Below are 21,226 nucleotides of genomic sequence, written 5' to 3' on the forward strand. Positions count from 1 at the left end.
TGTGACCCATTATACACACTGCCCTAACACAGGTACTCTTTCAGTTATGCACATTCATTCACAGAGTAAATGCTCACTTCTGCTGTATGCACGCACTTCAAGGATACTCAAGCTCTTGTACTTCTTTCCCTGGACTTGCAGAGGCCTATATGCCTATGTATTAGCCAGCTGAAGTCAGAAGACTCAATAGCAATAAAACTAAGTGGAGAAAGATATGCGGGATAAATCTGGATCTTACAGCTGAGTCTGGGTATTAAGTCTCACTTGTAAAACACAAAGTGGAGAAAATTAGCCATATATTCCTTAGATAAACATCTTTACTATTTTCACAATAGTTTTAATGCAGGTGAACACACCCAATAAAACTAAAATCTTTGCCTCAACTGAGAACATTCACTCCTCTTGTAACAGTTTCACTTTTAACTGCTTCACCCTATTTCTCATTACATAATCCTCCTATACCCTTACACAGAAAGTATCTTCATTTACAACACAGTGGTACTCATTAACCATGAAGGTACAACTAACTGCTTTCCGATCAATTTCTAAAAATATCAATAATCTTCCTATAGACACAACTCATCTCCTAAAGCGACACTTTCTTTCAGAAAAGAAAATTTAAAAAAAAAATCAAGAGCACAAAAAGACTTTTTCTAAGCATTAAACTCCCTAGCCATTTTCAAAAGAAATCTTGGGCAGATAGCCGCCTTTGAAAACTCTCTATTTTAAAGTTGGGATTTCTGAACAAAATCCTGTAATTTGAAGTTTAAACCAACATTTCTAAACTAAGGATCTTCTAAAAATTTTCTACAGCTCTTCTTATGCTTCATGTTCAGAACAGCAAAATAAATTGCATGCACGTGAAATGCACTTTAATCTGGGCCTTGTTTAAAACCGCCTTCAAATGCACTACTTTGGAAGAAGAAAAAGCTATGAAAACATACTGATTCAGTCTTACTAAATTAAGACAAACTTAAATTGTTACAGAAAGCACAGGCAGTAATATTGTATTGTATAGCAGTAGTCACTAAGACCCCATATTCTTTCACTTGGCCAAATTACAGAATGCATAAGCCTTTTAAGACCAAACACAACCTTTAACCATCTTTTGGGCAAAACTGATCAAATTTATTCTTTTTTAGAGCAGCTAAGATCGTCCAGTGTTTTTTAACACAAAAATAACCCCCTCCAGCTGAAAACATTTTAATAATCTAGCCTGTTGGGATGCTCTAGTACTTGAATACTGTGCAACAGTGACAAATTCAGTAAGTTCTTGTCTTAGGAAACCACTGTGTACCACCACAATGAAGACCTGCTCAAATCTGCTTCAGCTGCGAGGCTCTGCATTGCTGTGCTCACGCGCTACACTGAGATCGTGCAGGCTCTCTGCTGATCTACAACACATTTCCCCTTCTCGCACAGGACTACTGTGCGATGGTGTGCATGCAAGCTCAGCCATGACACAGCCAGGGACCTGTCATCCTAGGACTGAGAAATGCTTGTCCTTGTCTTACATACCAGTTGGGTGCTCCAAGGAGAATAGCTAGAACACAGGGGAGGAGGAAACCAGAAGAGGAATTGGAGTTCAGAACAGGAACAGAAAAATAAGTTGCAGAAAGAAAAAAACAGATGTGTAAGGTGCTGCTGGGTAGGCAGAGAGCCCCAAAGACCCAGACACTACAGCATGCAGAGCTTCAGATCCCGGACCCTTCTGGATTTTCCCATTATTTTGTTCAATGGAACTGGGACCACTGTCAAGATCTACCTCTATCCTCTTCTAATTAATGGCACAGAAACTATAGAGAGAAAACATGTCTAGCTAAGATGTTTAAATGTCACATATGTAAGCCAATTTTATGTCTGTCCATTAAGGTTCGTATTTTCATTTTTTTTTAATAATGCTGAGGGAGCCACAGACAGATTTTTACAAGTGCTTTCTGCCTGAAATATTTCATGAGTCTATGGAGAAGCATTAACTATTCACAGCTACAAATTAAATGAAGGTATTTATGTTATGAAATCCTAAGCCAGTGTCTCAGTTTCTCTATTTGAAATGCACGGTTGTCACTTCAGTGAGGCAATATAAAAATATAACTTTTCAAAAACATTATAAAGCACTTCCATTAAACTGTAATGAAGAAATTGGAGAGAAAACATTAATCCTGTATTTGCCTGTAATTTTGGATAGCATGATCTGAACAACAGGATTAAAAAAATAAAAACCTCAGTGTGAGAACACCACGAAACCCCTCTAACCAATGAGACTAGAGTGCTCTGGGGAAACCACTATTTGATCAAAAAAACTGTGTAACAGAGACATGTAGATGGAACCTGAGTTAAGATGGGGAAAAGCCTTCATTCCAGCACTCCATGAATTCAGACTCCTTTGAGTTTGCAATTTTAATGGCCACTGAAGCAGAGTTTTATGTACTGAGGGAGGGGTTTGTTTGCAAGAAAACTTCAAACACTCAATTAAACAGTGACCTATATCCCTCTCAGTTTATGAACTGAAAATGAGATAAGTCTGACATCATAACACAAAAACTAAGCATCAAGAAGAACAATGAGGTGATCCAAAACTTCACTTTTCAATCTTAAATTGCAAGAGAAGAAATGAAACTCAGTGAAAAGAAGTGATAAAAGAGTAAGAAAAGCACAAAAAAAAACCCCAAACAAAAATAAACCAACAAATCATAATAATACCTAAGGCAAAAAAAGAGAGGCATTCTGGGAGTACAGAAGATAAAAAAAGGCTACCTGGAGCATCTTGCACTTACCTAAACCCCTGTCTTCAAGACAAAACTTTAGGTCTCAGCATAGTGTGCCTATATTAACACTAGAAAGCCTTCATGACTTGATGGAACAGAGCTGCTCCTTTCCAGGTTTATGTACTAACCCAATTCAAAGCTTCTCACACTAAGTGAAAAAAAAAATTCAACTTCTAATGGCTAAGATTTTAAAGCATATTTGATATTAAAGAACCAATATATGAAGAATATGACTATATCAGCAGTGTTGCACAGATTTCTATCACTTTAAACCTCAAATTTAGATTAGATTCTCATAACAGATGTGTAATTACAAGGTATCACTAGGAGTCCCATTCTTACTCAAGGGACACATTTTCATTAGTAATCCTACCATTTATAATTCTGATTTTTTTCCCCTTTTACTTTGCCAGTTTGGAAGTTTCCACAGAAGTCAGACTGCTGTCAGGAGCAGGACCTGGCAACATTTCCTGGGAATAACAAGGCCTTGCTGTGAAACCCATTCTATTAGCAGCCATCTATGTTGTTTTAAGGTAGCACCTTTACCACCACTGAAGTCTCACCTCTGAGAGGAAAACAAAGAGGAGAGAGAAAAAAAGAAAAGAACTAATTTTACTGTGGGCAGAACTGTGGCAGTTGTATTCATACAGAAGAAACACACCACGAAAGGGAACTCTGTTGGCAAACCAAGGCAGAATTCGGTATGTCTTCTGGGTTTGACACTCCAAAGCATGAGGGCAACTGATTAAGCAAGATGGTTTTCACTTCTTTTCCTGTTTCAGTATTAGTTTAACAATGACAACTGAATTATTTTGAATGGTCATCATGCATAACAATTTCAGAAGCTTACCTTCTAAGCAAAATCTGTCACTCTCTGTGGTCTTACGCACTTTTTGCTTTTCCAGAAAAACAGTAACAGATACTTTAGAGTGTCACTACAATTATTAGTGACTAAAAGTTTGCACAGAAAACATGTTCACTGTCAAAATATTCATATCTCAGAAGGACCAAAACATACCCACACGATTTTATAGCAGGCCATGGCAAGGGCAACATTAGAGGGATGTCAGCTCATTCTGACCCTGTATTAATCAATAAAATAGATTATCCATTCATTCTATAAGCTGCAAGTCAAAAAGGTAGATAGTGAATAAACCTCACATAAAACTTCAAAGTTTTGCTCAATTAGACAGGAAAGGGAGGCTATGCCATCTTCCACAAAACTCTGAAGCTTTTAATAAACAGCAAGTTATATGATGAGTGAGGAATAAACACACTAATTTCACAAAGATAAATTATATTAACAGGACAACTAAGTGTTCAAAGCAAAAAGTGTGTACTGATTCTCCACACCAAAATAAATGGCACATTCTTTTCATTAAACTCCTCTCACTTAACAGTCCCCTATGAACCTGGTGATACCAACATTTTCCTGACACAGCCCTACTCAAACCAGGCCAAGAAGGCTCAGTGCAGGACCTTCTTCACATTAGCATCTTCTCTTACAGTGAACAAACAGATGACAGACAGCTGTGGTGAGCAAACTCTGGGATGCACTCATTTAAAAAAAAAATAACTGGGCGCAAAAATGCTGAAATACACAACCAATACATTATTGTAGCATTTGGCTCCCTGGACACTTACTCAAGAAAAAGAGGAGTACCAGACAGAACAGAAGAACATATATTTGCTATGACAATACTGCATTTCCTCTCTACAAGCACAGTTTCAAGTGACAGCCTAGGTCTGGGCTGACGACCAGGATCAGAACATGGCATGGTCCGCACACCAGAGGCTCTTCCTCTCTGTGATGCTTCCCTCCCTTGTCCACCTTCTCCTTGCCTATCAGAGCTGCATGCCTGCTCCACTGGCGCCCAGCACAGTCTCAGCCTTTCCATACAAAGAACAAAGCCTATACATGTAGAAATGGCACACATCTAGCTACCTGAATATGTACGTAGATGTGCTGTTTGGCCTCAGGATGGGCAAAGGTAACCCATACTGTGCCAAGGGTAACCCTAACACTGAAACTTGGGCTTCTGGTGTCATAAATACCAAGCTTTACACTTTCTGTCTTTCCAGATTATCTCCATAGTTAACAAAACAAAGTCTGAGGGCTGATAGTGCTTCCCCTGTCCCAAAGTTATGGATACCTGGCCTAGATATTGCTAGAAAATGAAATAATTTGAATTGTTTAGATAAAACAATCATTAAAAGCACCTACAAACATCTCATTTATTGTTAAAGATGCAACTGAATCAAGAGATTACCTGTTTGTTTAGTTTTACAAGTTTTCAGATTGTTTACAATTTCTTCAGATCCCTTTGAAATCATTCTTCACTGAAGTACCAGATCTCTCAGAGAAAGAGAAGGAAGTGAAGCATTTGGGGCGTCAGTAAACAGCATTATAGAAAATTAACTTTTAGAGGGACACTAACAGAATAAAGAATGGCTGCCTCTGTTTTGGCATCAGACTTTGAGATGAACTTTCAATCCTCTACTCTGAAATTTCAGCTGTGCCCCTAACATAAAAGCATAGCACCTGCTTCAAGAAATGGTGAAAAATGAGAACCAACTTACTCAGATAAAGCTGTAACTCTTGATTAATTTGATTTCTGTCCCTTATTTACATATGACAAGTTTGTTCTGCACAGGTGTCACCCTATCAGCAAGACATGATGCATTTTATCATCTAATTTAACATGTTACTTGCATCCTGAATTCAAAAAGCATGAGAAAAGCCACATTAAAGAGATCAAAACATTGCTAAGTCTACAGCAAGAGGTGTACAAAAACTAACAGAACAGTGTAATTTGATCATAAATGTCACCCTTCTTTTCAAGATGATTTCAAATTTACCCTCAAAGCTGCATTAATATGATTAACATCTTGTTTTCATGTCCGCAGCATCCACAGACTTTCAGAACTCTTACAGTTGCAGTGCAGAGCCAAATTAAGTCAGAGCTCTGAGAAGGTGCACATACCCAAAAGCAGGAATCCACAGAGCTCCTTTAGGGAAACAAATGTCTACTGAACTATATAGTACCTTTCCAGCTGTTGTTTTGCTCAGATATGCAGAGGAGTAACATACTTCACCATGCAAACAAGATACCTGATATTCCCAAAACCACTACTCATTCCTAAAACAGAGCTACTCTTTGCCCATAGACACTGACAGAGAAAGTATTTCAGACATAAGTATCCACAATCAAAAATCATGTAGGATGTGTTTCACTTCATACCAGTGGGGATGAAGCCTCTAGGTGCTAACAATACAAGATGTGTTACATAAGACTATGCACTTATTTTTAGAAGCACATTACAAAATTAAGTACTGAACTGGAATCTGTTGCAGAGCTATGGACAGTTACATCAATATGCACAAAGAACAATTGCCCAGCTGGAGCAGAATATTAGGTTTCATTCAGACTGAAGCTCTCTCCTGACAGACCCAAAAATACTGAACCATGTGAGACTATAGAATTTAACTTACATTCAGTAGATAAAGAAAAAACAAACCAAAACACAAAAACCCTACTAATCATAAAGATCTTTGCTATGAGCAGCAGAATTAATAAAAACCAGTTTCTTAAAGATTTGTTATATTTCTTAATACTTAAACCATGATAACCCTCAACTTTCTTCTTTTCCACATCTCTTTGTGACTTTCCCCCACTTCAGGGAAAAGAGTTGTGATGCAGATACTCAAAGTCTGCATGTGTTTACAGGATGCTTAACCAGCTACCATCCTAGCAAATACATATCTGTAGATGATGTCTGACTATTTCTTTTACAAGCAGGTGCACTAATTTGAAACTCCTTCTTTCACCTAGACACAATTTTCTGAGGTCTGTAGGACCATAATTCAAATCTTATTTTGTCCTGTTGATTTCAGCTTCCATATAGAAGCATATTTATCTAAATTCAGTTAAATGCTTAACTGTTGAGATAACCCTAAAGTTGGGTTACCTACATATATTCGACTTGTTTTAAACTTTTATGTTTCTTGCAGTAACAAACATAAATTAATCCATGAAGTACATTCTACTATCAACAGTTTATTCATTTACTACCACCAACAGTTTACTCATTTGCAGCCTCTGTTACTCCTCTCCAGGCTCTCTCCCAAGGACATTAACACCAGGGCCTGAGAAGTACTTTAGTTCACTAAATTTTAAAATACACTACTCAAAATGGTTTTGCTTTAATAACTGGACTCAGCAGACGCAAATATTCATTAGTACAGAAAAGGCCAGCACCTGGACACTGGAATACATTGTTAAGGGGAAGTTAAAGATGCCTGCCTTAGTGAGTCACTCCTGGTTATCCACCAGACATAGACTTGGCCATCCCAGTTTTCAAGACCTGCTGAACTCTTGCTGTAAAACCTAATTCACACTAGTGTAAAACTGAATCTATCCTGTGGACCATAAAAGAACTGCCAGTTGCTTAAAAAAAATAATTTAAACTAGTTACATGTCTTTCAGAGACAATAAAAGATTAGAATCACAGCTAATATTAAGTATTGGCAATTCCTAATTAAAATACTAATCCAAATGGAAATACTATTGCCATCAACCATATACTGATGGTATTCACAACATACACAGACCTAAACTAAGCTCAAAAGAGCACCAAACTTCTGAAAACTAAATTTTATCCTTGCAATAAATTTTTATAGTCCCTGTTCCATCAGAGATGTCCCACAACATTTATGTTCTTGCCTAAGCAAACTTCCAGGAAATTGGGGGAAAAAAACCACGTATTTATTGTCTAAAGCTTTTCATTCTGAAATTTCCAAAAACAAAACACACACAAAAGAAAACCCAAAATCCCTAAACAAGCAAAAAAAAAAAAATTTACTCCATACCACAGTAGCAAAGGAACCTGAATTCACTTCAACTTCCACCATGAAATAAAAAGTGATACTGACTTACTCTCATGTGTAAGGCTGATCTTGATCAATTTCATCTTACTGGAAATGTGCGTCCACAACCAGAAAATAAACCAATAAATTAAGATTTTAACACAAGGTACCTTTCTATTTCACGACAATGCTTTTGATGTGTTAGGAGAAATACGCCACACAACAAAGTATCAGGACCAGACCCAACACAGTAATAAATAATCAAACATCTCATTAAAAAGATTTTTTGAGTCAAGCAGTTTTACAGATGGACACAGTATTGCAAGGTACTTTTAACATTCAGAATTGCTCATCGCCTTGTCAGTCTTTCAAGAGTTGACACTGCTTACAGCTGATTTCTATTTGAAAATCTTTCAGACTTCCACTTCCCCACATCACAATACATGGTACAAACATTCAAGAGATGACATTCTTCTATACATTTTTTAAGCCTACTTGGTCATTACACAAAATACCTGCTTCACAGCTATTTTCCTGTTGTATAACTTTTTCAAAAAATAAATATTTATATGCAACAAGTACTTTCTCACAAACCTTGTCACTGCTGAATGGCAAAAGACTTCAAGCATATACCCAAACAAGTCCCCTACACAGCAGAGCAACAGAAGGAAGGTTGGCAGACATTTTTTCCATCATTCTAATTCTCTGGCAACATTTCCTTTGCAAGAATAGTTTTCACAATTCAAATAAAAACTGCTTACAAGGAACAGTCATTCTGCCCCAAACAATGCAAGGTTTTCATAAACTGGAAGGCGAAAAATACTATTCCATTGAAGCACAAAGCAAAACCTCTCACAGTCATACAGACAGTAAGACAAGTATGGAGTTCACTGACACAAGCATTAGTTGCTCATTTTACACCAGGATAGGCATTTTCCTACAACCCTTTGACAGAAAAGATAATATATGATATTACATTATCATTGTCTGTGTTACAAAGACAGCTTTAGAAAAACTTGTTTGCCAAGACATTGCCTACAAATCTAAATGTTAACATTTTAAAATTAAAAATAGCTGGCCATAAGGAGTCCAACTGCCTCTTTTTGGTGCGTGAAAACTCCCTGCTATTGTTTCCAAATGCACACATATTTAGATTGTAATGAAAATATTTTGGACATGCCATTTTGAAACATGTAAGGACAAACCAGGCAACTGCCACCTACTGAATTCGGTATAGAGCCATTTTGGGGGGATTAACATTGTTTTTGCAACCATATGTATTAACTGCTACTGGTATGTGGTTCCACAGAAGTCCTGAACCAGGCAAGTGAAACATAGGAGACCGTTATCCTCTTACTACAGACTAGAACTTGGCTATGACTTGGTTAAATGACTTACCCAGAGTAACCCATCACTTCTGGAAGTAACTCACACAGAAAGCATGGTCCAAGTCAGCCCACTGGATTACTGTCTGCTCAGCAACAGCAATGCAAAATAAGAGTTTGCATTTTATGTACCACAAATATAGCAACCTTTTATAGCAGTTTCAGTTTAATAAACTACACCTTTTGATGAATAACTTGACCACAACAAACTATTCCCAAACATCACTGATTGATCTCAAGCACTACTTCCAAGCATCACTGATTGATCTTGAGATCAAAAATCTGAAGGCAGGATTTTTAAAATGCTTCTGAAGTTCAATAAACAAAAAAAAAAAAAAAAAAAAAAAAAAAAAAAAAAAAAAAAACCAAAAACAAACAAACCAGGAAAAAATCCTAAGTGACATGGGGTAAAAACTAATACTTTGAAATGTCACCCCATAAATTATCCCAAATCAAAAGGGAAAGAGGAAGAAACAATGGTTTACTTATTACTGAATTTCTGATTAACAATTCTTACATCTCAATTTAACAAGAGAAAGATGTGTCTGAACAAAAGTCTTCATTATAATAAAATTTTAACCTACCAGCATAATTTGAAAGGAATCCTCCTAGGAAATGCAGAGTTGTGAAATTATATATATTATCACTGCAAAAAGCAATCAGAAGGCAGAGTAACCAAGACGGGGGGAAAAATAATGCAGACTTTTGTGTAATGCTACTGATAACCAGTGCTACAGCAAGAGGAATTAAGGGTTCTCAGTAACCCCTTTGGACAAGAACCACTTACCTTTGGACTTGAAGCCTATTAAACAACCAGACCAGAAGATGAGCTAGTGCACATCACCACAACAAAAATATTCTATTTTATTAAGTATTAAAAATGAAAGATTAAATGCATATTATAAGCAATATGAACATTTTATGGCTGGGTTTTTGGGCTTTTTTTTAGGGTTTTTTTTTTCATTTTTGCACCCAAACACAAGAATATTTTCAATCCTATGGAAGAATCTTTGGTTGATTAGCACATACTATGCTTGGTATATACACACCTGCTCCAAAAGTAAAATAATACCACAAGAACAATGCAAAACATCCTACTGTGCAGTATTTTCATTTGACACAATTCTTTCTACACTATTATAATTCTCAATAAAAGCATAGTTGGCTGTCAAAATACACCATCCATCCTGAAAACTCATGCACAAAGTTAATGGCCAGCAAGCAAGCAGGTGCTTTTAAGTCAAGAAGACTGCACACAAACTTTCAGGTGTTCATATGTTCAGGAGTTCTTTTCCAGGAACTTGGGTCAGGAGACCAACAAGACACACACAACATAAGAAACACAGCACCTATGTGCTAAAGCATATTTGGAAAGAAGGAAAAAAAAAGCGGGGGGGGGGGGGGGGGGGGGGAATGAAGGCCAATTCTACTCAGGAAAGACAACTGAAGTAAGTTATATTGGATTGTTCAGTACAGTGCAACTGAAACATAAATTTAAAGCAAATATATTAGCAGATTTCTGCTGTATAGCAGAATGTTCACCTATTTTTTTTTTACTTATGTCTCAAAAGCTCAGATAAAGCAAAGTTAACCTAACTTCAATTTCTATGCTTTTGTAAGTCCTTGAAATTGACATACACACTGTATTAAGAGTAATTTTAAATGAGAAAAACGGTATCATTTACAGAGCAATCATTTAAATCCGTTGTAAAAATACTGATTTTACTTCCTAAGGTACTGTACTTCCACAGAAACTGGTAAAGGGCTTTCTATTTAAGCTAACATTTATAAACACACAACAAATGTGGCAAATACTCTGCCAAGAATTTAGAATTTTTTTTCTTTTTAATAACACATTTGTAAGGTGCCTTTTATTCAAGCAAATTATACCTTTAAGAGAAGACATCATTTTACAAGTTAGATACAGGGGTCTACTTCCTTTAGAATGAAATTCTGTACTTGGTGCACTTTCTATACTACTCATAGGAAAACATGCCATTCAATATTTTGCTTTGGTTTCCAGAAAAAGTCAGAAAGCCAGGTGACAGAAACCTCTGTTTTAATTCAACTATGGGGCATTTTTAAGTTCTATTCACTTCCTGAGCTCATAAAAAGATGGAGGTAGAAGATATCTTTTAATAAACAAAGTTATGATACAAGGCCCCTTTAAAACCATAATGAGGTTACAGCTTAGCAATTACAACACAATAGACCTTGCATTAATGTGAATATTAGGGTAATTTTTAAGAAAGCTACAACAAAGGCTACAAAAACAATAATGTTCCTGATATCAAAGCTAATCTCTATCCAGACAGAAATGCATTTAGAAACATAAAAAATAAACCAGAAATACTTTCTGAGATCTAATGGTCCACTGCTGGCACGTAGAATATCCATATGAAGCGACTGAGGTAAAGACCAAGATTTTCAGGTGGAAACAGCCATTTATGGGACAATGTTTTTAGCATCAAACTTCAGGACACACTAACGGTGCAGTTTTTTCCACTAAATGACAATTACCTAAAATTAGAGTCTGTTAAAGAGAATTCAAATCTGTTTTTTAATATAAATTTCTGGGACTTCTTTATTTTCAGCTTTTAGCCAAGGACTTTTCTTTCATTTCTTGATAGAACTGACACACAGATAGGTTGCAATAACAATTACTACTTTGACAGCAATATTAAGTTTCTAGAAGAGATGTGTAGACAAGGTTTATCTACTATTACACTCTTAGCTTTATCAACAACTTCCTGAAAATGAAACAGAAATACACTTGCAAGTCAAGTCAGTCAGCTCTTGATAAGTGAGTATTCAAATCCCTTTCTAAAATCAGAAGCAGTCAACACCTTGAAGTTTATCATGCCAGCTGAATACTCAACATAAAGAACAGTGGAAGTGGGGGATGAAAACAAGAGGACAAAAAGGCATGGGACAGATACATCGTGTTCAAGTTCATAAAACTTGGTCCTGTGAGCTATGTTCTATTAATGTTTCATTTTAAGAGAACTTAAAGTACATCAACACATACACAACAATTGTTCCAGATCCAAAGGAAGACACCTTTGCAATATAAACTTCTACAATTACTTTGCTCTTGCAGGTCTTCACAAGTCTTAACAGTTTGAAACAAATCCAAGTTTCCCAAAACATCAAGTTTTCCAATAACAGATATGACAGCAGGTTTGATCATCTTAGTCTACCTTTCCCCAGCTGGAGAGTTAAGAGTAGCAGCCAGCCACCAGCACCAGATGCTGCTGGTGTGCAGGCACACAGGAGTGTCTCCTTCACACACTCAAGTCACACAAACACATATATATATATTTATGAAAGATCCACAGAAAAGTTCTTCTTCTCCCCTGGGGGTAAAACAGTACAAAGTTGGAAACAACTTTTTCCCTGATAAAAGAGACAGCAGAAATTAAACATGCTTGTGTGAGGTTTGAATAAGCAGCAGAAGCAAATACCACCTTACACAAGCATATTTTAATTTTCCCACATTACAGAGCCTCCAAAACAAAGTTACAAGTAACTTCACCAAGAAAAACCCACCCTAAAACCGAGAATACCCATTAGTTGGTACCTTGTTTTCACCAGGAGCACACATACACTAACTAGACTGCTAACCTGACACTTGCATCTTATCCCTATCCCTCTTATCCCTAACCTGTCACCCAGGGCCACCTCCTCTCCCAGCACGGGTCAGGTTCACGCCAGAGCTTGTCATCGCTGCCCAGGCGGGCAGGGGAAGGCTGGTTCCTTCCTCCAGCGACCGCGCTCTGTCCCTTTCAAGTTTGTTTTACAAACACGTCCGAGGGAAAGCCAGAACCTGTTTACACACCACCTTAACCACCGCCAGGAGAAGAGTGAAACAAGCGCAGGCGAAAGAAAAAAAAAAAAAAAAAAAAAAAAAAAAAAAAAAAAAAAGGAAAAAAAATAAAAACGAAAATAATTTTTCAACCGAAAGCCAGCCAGCAGCAGCCCCGTCTCACCCCCTTTCTCCGCCCGGGGCCCGCGGTGCAGGCCGCACGGCCGCTCGGCAGAGCGCGGGGCCGGCGCAGCCCTGGCCGTGGGCGGCAGGTTCCGCTGCCCCGGCGCCGGGCCCGGGGAAGGCGGCGGGCGGGGGCCGGGCGGCCGTGCAGCCCCGCGGGGCCGTGCTCGGAGGGACGCAGGAAGCCTGGGAGCAGCCGGCGGGGCGGCGGCGGGAAGAAGCCGTTCGGGCGGGCCGGGCGGGCCGAGCGGGCCCGCAGGGCGAGCTGCCAACGGCGGCCGCGGGGATGCGGGGCCCAAACACCGCCGGGCCGCGGCCTCGCCCCGGGCCCCGCCGAGGGCCGCGCCGCCGCCCGGGCCTCCCACATCGGGCCGCGGCCAGGACGGCGGCGAGGCCCGGGTCGGCGGCGGGGCCGGGAAGGGGCGGCCGGGGCCGGACTCACCGCATGAATTTTCTTGTCCCGCGAATCCAAGATGGCTGAGTATCCAGCACGGAGGATGCTGGGGGAGCAACCTTTACCCTCTGACCCGGCCGCCGCCGTGACCCCGCCGCCGCTCGTCCCGGCCGCCAGCGCCGAGGGGCGGGGGCAGCGCCGCTGCACCGTACGCAACGGCCCGGCCCTGCGGAGGGGCTGAGTGGGACGGGGAGGAAGGGGAGGAGGAAGGAGCAGCGAGGCTCCCTCGGCTGCGCTCCCTCCGCCTCCCGCGGGAGACGCGGCCCAGTGCTGGGGGCAGGGCCCGCAGGCCGCGGGATTGCCGGATGCTGCCGCTCTCCGCCGGCCCCACGGAGACACTGCGGGCCGGGGACGCGCCCGGCTCAGATCCCGTTCTCTGAGGGGAGAGGGCGGCGCGCAGGCCTGGAGCGCAGGGCCAGATCGGGGCGCGGGGCTGAGCAGGGTCAGGGCGCAGCAGGGCCCCCCGATCCTGCCCTCGCCCCTGCAACCCCGGGGGCCTGTGGAGACATACCCCGGGTACCCCACGGGAAGAGCCCCAGCTTCCAGAGGGGGCGTCCCATCCCCCGGGGCCCTGCTCTGCCAACTCCGTTTGGATTGCAGAGGGCAGAAGGATCGGCCTGGCCTCTGCAGCCTGTTATCCTGTGGAGGTTTTATCAGGAACGACCCAAAATGTTGGGGTAAATTGTGTCAAAGTTCCTATTTTCTCTGCAGTGTGATAGCAGTGGAAAGACGGGTCCAGCTATCCGCTTTGTGTGTTAATAAAGTGGATAAGCATTTACAAGATGACCCAAGTGGACTTTTAATTTATCGATCTTCAAAACATGTGTGTTATAGCAGTGGCTTGAATACAGGAAGCGCTGATGCACAAAACACTCATGCAGATAATCCCCTTGAATTCAATGAGACTGTCAATGGTATAAAAGTGCCTGTGCACAAGTGTTTACAGGATGATGGCCAACATCATTTGTGAACCATCTGCTCTGCTTCATCCAAAAAAACCACAAAAAACAATGGCACTGACACCATAGTTTGGTTGTAAAATCATAATGAAGTTTAAAATTTCAAGTGAAGAGATGAGCAGAAATAGCAGGTTTCTTTCAATAGTTTCACGCGTGCTTTCTTCTCGGGTTTGATTTTAAACCTCCAAATTGAATTTAGAATTACTGAAGAATTCAGTAGTTTACTCAACACTAATATTTTATAGAAAAAGGTACTAGAGTACCATGTCTGTCAACATAAATATGTTTTGAAGATAAAAGAGCAGTCTTCATTTTAAACCAGGAGACTAGTTTCTTAATGCCACCAGCTTTAATTGTGTGATGAGCATGGCTACTGTGTCATTGAAATGAATGTCTATCACCATCCAGGAAAACACTGCATTTTATTATTCCAATCATAAACCTTTCCTTTGTGACAAATTCATGCATTTGCTAGAATCAAACCATTAGAAAGTACCAAAAGTGACATGGTATTTATAGTAAGAACTTCTGGACCACTTTTGTTTTTCAGTCTGAAAAATAAAACATTTCCTCTTACCACAAATCAAATATAAAAGCAGTACATTTAGACTGAAAAATACAAGCAATGTTATTAAACTTCAGTGTTACTAAGTAAATTTTTAAATAGTCTGATTCTTTTACTCCTGTTTATAAACATTTTGCGTCATTATATTTCATTTCACACTTTAGTGGTCTGAGGTTGTTTTGTTTTTTTTTTTTAAAGCTAATTTTCATTCCATTTTCCCCAAGAGAAGTAATTTAAGACAATACCCAACAATATGATATAAGTAAACTAAGAACCTGATATTGTCATCGCATCTACATGGACTGATCTCTCCGTTCACTACAAAATTACAGTTTACATGCAAATCAATTAGCATTTATAGGACAAGTAGCTTGAATAGCTCAACAGAGCTAGTAATGGGAAAAAAAGTGTGTTATCTTGTGTTAGACTGGTTAGCATAGTATAAACAAGCTAACCAGCCCTCACAATGTGTGTAAATTTTGATTTAAATTCTGTTAATTGAAAAAATCTAACCTGTCCTTCTGCTTAAGTCTGTGTTTAGTTGAGGAAGTTCATTACTCAGGCTGTAGTAGCTGTGTATTCTACTTCCTCTTTTGTTTTCTTAAAGAAAGTGAAAGCATTTAGTGTTTTAATCTGTTAAAATAATCACCAATAAAGAAGGTGTATTTTCAAGTATGTGTTCATACACTTGCTGCTTTTAGTCTTGACTGAATATATTTTGCTACAAAGGTGAGGCCTGTTTCCTATAGTTGCATCTGCTTAATTAAAGAAGTGCCCTGAGCTCATTTAAGACAAGGACTGCAAATTTGCGTGGACAGTCCTAATCCGTTCTTTTAAGTCTTTGTCTACAAACTGATATGCATCTGTTATTTTTATTCTCATTTAATCAGTGGTCTCTTACTATTGACTTATTTCACAGGCTAGGCTGATACACATCCATCTTTAATCAGTGTAAGAATGCCTGTAGGAGTCAATCTGAAAACTTTTGTCTATAGCAGCACAGGTGAAGGAGCTAGAAAGCAGGATTACAGAAACCTGTCCTGCATGTGATCGTGTGTGCAGGCCCCTGCAGTCAACAATCCACCGGTGCCGTTGCCACAGCCTTCTGCCTAATGTTCCTGAGAGCTGAGCCCTGGATGTGTGTGTTCTGAAGCAGCCACCACACTTGTCTACCAGCCATTTGAACTTCTCTTGGCTAATGCTTCTAATAATACCTACAGCACTTTGCTGCAAAGTTTGGGAAGAGGTCATCAAGAGAGTCAGGTGTGCTTAGAATCCCCAAATGCTTTACGGATCTCAGTGTTCATTGGGAATTCTCTACGGTTTTATAGGCTTAGCTCCAGAAAGTTTGTCAGTGCTCAGTGACTCAAAGTATCACCAACAGATGTAGGCAATGCAGTCGCAGAAGTGGAAGAAATTGCCCAGAGTATATGTAGGGCAGGGTTAGGCTGTTCCACTTCTCCAAAACATGAAATTAAATTAATCATAGTAAGACTACCATTCTCAGCTATGAGTGGAGGCAGAACATGGTAAATTAGCAACCTTATAAGCAATTTTTGAATAGAAAAAAAAGTTAATTGGAATGCAGCAGGGGTCTTTCTTTCTCCCAGCTATGTATTGTCACCATATTCTTCAGGAAAAACAAATACAGTGCAATCACCTAAAGCAAGAGTTGGCAGCTTTTCAGCAGTGGTGAAACAAGGTTGTATTTTTCTTTCCCAGATTACGGATTAAGTCCCTTGGAAGAAACAGCTTGAATTGCAATGTGAATTTGATCAGCTAAAACAGTGAAATAGTGCTTCAGCAGAAAGCAGAGGTTTCTGTTTTCTGCTGGGCTTACAAATGTTAGTGTGAGACTCATGACTTTGAAGCTGTAGCTTCTCCATAATGTGTTTCTTGCTTAATGATGTTCAAAAGTCTCTCAGTTGCTTTCTTTGAAAGGTTGTAGGGTTACAGCACTGCACTGCATTAATCTTTGCCCTAGAAGAAGGTGGGAGATTTTTTTCATTCGTATAGCCTATTTGATTTTTTTTAATATTTCTATAACAGAAAGATAATGGTATGTCAAAATGTACACCAAATCTAATATTAGAGATCTCACCACAGAAAGGTGTTGACAACACATTTTTTCCTCAAGAATAAAAATACTGAGACCTCACATTTTCTTAGTGTATTTACTCGTAGTTCTTAACTATTACACTGAAATGAGAACAAAATATTTAGATTTGTGCAGATTTGGTTAGTTAGTTTGACTTTTGCAAGTTAGTTTCCAGTTGCTAGTGTATTTTGGAAAGGTAAGGGAAGAATCAGCTGTTTCCATGGCACTGTCCTTATCTATCCTTTCACTCCTACAGGGGATTTCCAGGGATGGCTGCTGGCAAGGGAAGCCCTAGAAGTGCAGCTCAATTACTATTTTAGCGTTAAAATGCATCACAAGGTATCCACACAGATGGCTTCTCATCTGCTGGATTTGTAGTTTCCAGGAGGGAATACTGGGAGCAGAAGTATCTTTATCTCAGTCTTTCATATTTTTACTACCAGGAAACCCTTTCTCAGCCTTCTGCTCTAGTGCCTTCAGTGTCTGATTTAGTGCTAATTATAACAGAGTATCAGGGGGAAGAAAATACCAAATTTAAAAAGAAGTCTGCCAATTCTGGAAAGTAATATGACCCCAAAGAGGAGATAAAATGTAGCATTTTCCCAAAATAAGATGCTTCACATTGCTGTATCGCAACTAAGAAGTCTGCCAGAGTGCTAGTAAATGAGAGGATAAATCAAGAATTAGAGATAGCAGTTTCAAGTGTTTGTTCAGACAAAGAGAAGAATAATGATGCAGATGGAAATATGTTTTCCGGAGGAGAGAAGCATTAGAGACACAAGCCAGTGCCAGAGCAGGTGCTGACTGACATTCCTGAACAACATTATCCCCAAAGAGATGGGAGTTACGGCAGTGGGGAAAGAGAAACCCTTCTTATGTTAGTTCCCAAGATTGCAGTCAGCTGGTGGTCATTGGAGAGCTGCCTGGTCAGAAGTGCTATTTGTCTTTTGAAACAATTGAATCATGGAATCATAGAATTGCTTAAGTTGGAAAAGACCTTTAAGATCAGAAAGTGTAATTGTTAACCCAGTACTTCCAGGTTCATCACTAACCTGTGTCCCCAAGTTCATCACTAATCTGTGTCCTCAAGTGCCACCTTCTCACATTCTTTGAGCACTTCCATGGACAATAATGCCATCATTTCCCTGGGCAGCCTATTCCAATGCCTGACCAGATTTTCAGCAAAGAAATTTTTCATAATACCCCATCTAAACCTCCCTTGTTGCAACTCAAGGCCATTTCCTCTTGTCCTGGTGCATGTTACTTGGGAGAAGAGACCAATCCTCATCTGGCTACAAACTCCTTCCAGGCAGTTGTAGAGAGGAGTGAGGTCTCTCTTAAGCTGCCTTTTATCCAGGTTAAACAACCCCAGCTCTATCAACTGCTGCTTATCAGACTTGTGCTCCAAACCCTCCACCAGCTCTGTTGCCCTTCTCTAGACATGCTCTAGAGCCTTAAGGTCCTCTTTGCAGTGAGGGGCCCAGAACTGAACACAGGATTCAGGGTGTGTCTTCACCAGTGCCAAGTGCAGGGGACAATCACTGCCCTGGTCCCGCTGGCCTCACTATTGCTGATACAGGCCAGGATGCCATTGGCCTTCTTGGCATACCCTGGCTCATGTTCATCCAGCTGTTGATCCAGGACCTTTTCTGAAGACCAGTTTTCCAACCACTCTGCTCCAAGCCTGTAGCACTGCATGGGGTTGTTGTGACCCAGGTGCAGAAGCCAGCACTTGGCCTTGTTGAGTCTCATACAGCTGGCCTTGGCCCACTGATCCAGCTTGTCCAGATCCCTCTGCAGAGCCTTCCTACCCTCCAGCAGATCAACACTCCCACCCAACTTAGGGTCATCATTCATTCCTTCAGACCATTAATAAAGATATTAAACAGAACTGGCTCTAGTACTGAGGCCTAGGGAACATCACTTGTGATCATATCAAAAGACAGGAAATGTTTTATTTCAGGTGTTGGGGTCTCCTTGGCATGACTTCCATGTGACTAACTGTTGTAGTTACAATGAACATGAGCCATATAGGACATTCTCTCCATCAAGCTGCACAGTCTATTGAAAAAAAAATCATAAACTTAAGTGTTTAAGTTGATTATAATTAAAAGTTAAGCTGGGAATAAAGAGTTACTTCAGCAGTTTTTTTCAAAAATGATGGGCAAATATATAACCAGCAGACTGAGGAAAACCATCACAGTATATAAGGCAAAAGAATGATTTGTTTCCCTTATGATAGGTCTTGACTGGAGAAGGGAACAGCCTGGGGGGCTGGAAGGTGCTGAATTCTAGTTCTTGCTTTTGACAGTTTTTCAAGATTGACAGTCAGGCCTATTTCCAAAAATGTGCTCTCCTCTAAATAAGTGTTAATGAGCACAATAAATGAACTCTAACTACACCAGCTGACAATAATCTGCCATCCCACCAGAAGCCAGAGGACTCCAGTATGACTGTCCCACTGGGAGCCCATCACACCTGCCCTGTTCAAGCAAGTTGTGGGCGTGAAGCTACAGAAGACCCCAATGGACTTCTGCCTGGGCAGCCCAAATTAGCCAACTCATTTCTTTATTAGAAGATTGGTCATACCTGGGGAAGAGTTCCTGAGCTCCCCAGTGGTGCATGCTGGCCCCACAGCCTGCAGATAGTTTGATATGTGGGCACACCCAGGGTACGTGTCTGCAGAAGTATCTGGGCTTTGCGCTTGCTTGAAAAGAAGAGGCAGCTTTTAAGCTACTTTGAAAGCTTTGATGGGATGCTGATCATCACATTGGATGACTCTGAACATCAGCAGAGTTTCTGGCATACCTTACGTTCATCTCCATGAAGGCTGAAACCCAGATCCTAAGTCCAGAGCTGTTGCTTACCTCCTTAGCCAATTCAACCAGCAGCATGTAACTAGGCTGATGAGAGAGGGAATTCTCTGCTTCAGAGCTGATCTCTGTCTGCAGCCAGCGCACTGAATTGTATTACATTCTATTCTGGTTTACATAAACCCAAACCCTGGCATTTCTGGGAAACTCCAGTAGCTGTTACCATGACAGGGCTGCAACTGAGCTTTTCCAGCTGGGCAGCACCACTGTATCATGGATTATAGTGTTCTCTAATGGAGCAACAGCAGCTACTTTTGACCTCTTATTCACCTTTGTTACACTGCTCAACAAGATATATAAATATGTGCACATTGCATCTCAGAACCCTCCAAAAGTTTCCTAGGTCTCAGTTTTGCTGCAGTTGATTGGGTGCTGGTGTTTTATAAATCTGTTCCAGGTACCTTGGATACCAGTATGATTCCCTATTCTGGTCCCATTCAGGACGATAAATTCAGACTTTCATTTACCATAAAGCCAAGCTATTTGGGAAGTCTTATGATACAGAAATTCAGCTGTAAATATTGCATGCACAAATATTTGAACCTCTCACACTTCTTCCCATTCCAATCCTGCTCATAATTTTCAGTAGTCCTAGTGGATGAACTGCTCACATCTGAGAGCAAAAGAGTTGCTCTGCACATGGAGATCACCTGATCAAGGCATTTTGCTGCTTCCTCAGTCAGATGTGTCTCAGCAGAAGTAAGCAGAATTTTAAATTCAGTGGCCTGCCATGCTCCCATCACCACCAGCAGAGCCCAGGTTTCATATTGCAGCCATGCTCCTTGCCTGGCTTTGCTTCTTGCTTGGGTTGGCACTGAAGAAAGTGGTAGCATCTTCAGAGATGAAGATCCAAAGAGATCTTCTCTTGCTCCCTCTGTCTCTCCTCCTCTCCTTCTCTTTCCCTCTCTCTCAATTTATCTCTTTCTCTCATCTTGCTGTCTTTTAGAGATCACGTGCACAGTGATATAAATATTCTTGCAGTAAGCAGCAAATCCTTCTAGTACAAGAGACTGACCTCGCTCCAGCTGTGGCTCCTGTGCAAACAAACTGCTCTGCCTGCTGGGGACCCCTGCAGATTTTGGTGCAGGCCTGAAACACATGGCTCATATTGTGTAAAACTTATGATATCTGCATCCAGGATGTTTCCTCTTTCACTATGGATTGTGATAGCTAGAAATGGAAGCATCAAAGCCCCATTTCTGCAGCAGTTTCTCAGATGGGGCATGCCTGGGCACAGGGACAGGTGTACATGCTTTCCCTTCTAAATAA

The 21,226-nt window shown here is 40.4% G+C and overlaps 1 protein-coding gene across 1 annotated transcript in view; it reads right to left on the minus strand.

Annotated features, from left to right (window-relative positions):
- The window catches only part of CNOT2 (CCR4-NOT transcription complex subunit 2), an 85,657-nt gene extending 71,559 nt beyond the window's left edge, over positions 1 to 14,098 (minus strand). Inside the window, exon 1 of the mRNA XM_041411295.1 lies at positions 13,451 to 14,098. The gene's annotated coding sequence lies outside the window, so the exon portion shown is untranslated. The remainder of the gene's footprint in view (positions 1 to 13,450) is intronic.
- Positions 14,099 to 21,226: the final 7,128 nt, after the last annotated feature.

The sequence above is a fragment of the Onychostruthus taczanowskii genome, unplaced genomic scaffold (assembly GCF_017590055.1).
Source record: "Onychostruthus taczanowskii isolate IOZ18803 unplaced genomic scaffold, ASM1759005v1 scaffold35, whole genome shotgun sequence".
In the NCBI taxonomy this organism is placed as follows: Eukaryota; Metazoa; Chordata; class Aves; order Passeriformes; family Passeridae; genus Onychostruthus; species Onychostruthus taczanowskii.